The 443-nt window shown below is 38.4% G+C and overlaps 1 long non-coding RNA gene across 1 annotated transcript; it reads right to left on the reverse strand.

The window, feature by feature from the left end:
* On the reverse strand, window positions 1-305 carry LOC107682123 (uncharacterized). Its single transcript, XR_001633375.1, has 3 exons — window positions 232-305; window positions 111-129; window positions 1-29 (listed from the first exon to the last, which is right to left on the reverse strand). It is a non-coding gene; the product is annotated as an uncharacterized LOC107682123 (long non-coding RNA).
* Between the last annotated feature and the right edge of the window lie 138 nt (window positions 306-443).

Raw genomic sequence — 443 nt, forward strand, 5'->3', positions numbered from 1 at the left:
GCATATGTGCCTGCTGCCTCATTCTGAGCCTGAAAACAGAAACACTCTTCAACACCATCATCATCATCATGCTGCCTTACTATATCTACTATTTACCTAAGGAGACCCACCTTCAGCTTGCTGGACAATCTGGAAAATAGAAAATTAATTACTAAAAAGAGTTCAAGCTCAGCTCATCAGTACATTTATCTCTGGATAGAGAAATGTGTTGTTACTGTTTGAATGACTCACTGTCTAATTTTGTAGAGTGCAAGTCCAACAGTCAGAGCGAAGAGAATCAGAATCAGGGTTAATATGATCAAGAGTGAAACTGTAGCCTGCTGACAATCTAAAAACACACAATATGCACATGAAACAGAAAAAATATAGGATACAGTAGAAAGAGAGAAAATCGAGAGTCCCAATACTGTCCAAGTAGTATTTACATGGAGCGCAGTTGTTAC

This window comes from Sinocyclocheilus anshuiensis, unplaced genomic scaffold (assembly GCF_001515605.1).
Source record: "Sinocyclocheilus anshuiensis isolate Anshui unplaced genomic scaffold, SAMN03320099.WGS_v1.1 C31647175, whole genome shotgun sequence".
Classification (NCBI taxonomy): domain Eukaryota; kingdom Metazoa; phylum Chordata; class Actinopteri; order Cypriniformes; family Cyprinidae; genus Sinocyclocheilus; species Sinocyclocheilus anshuiensis.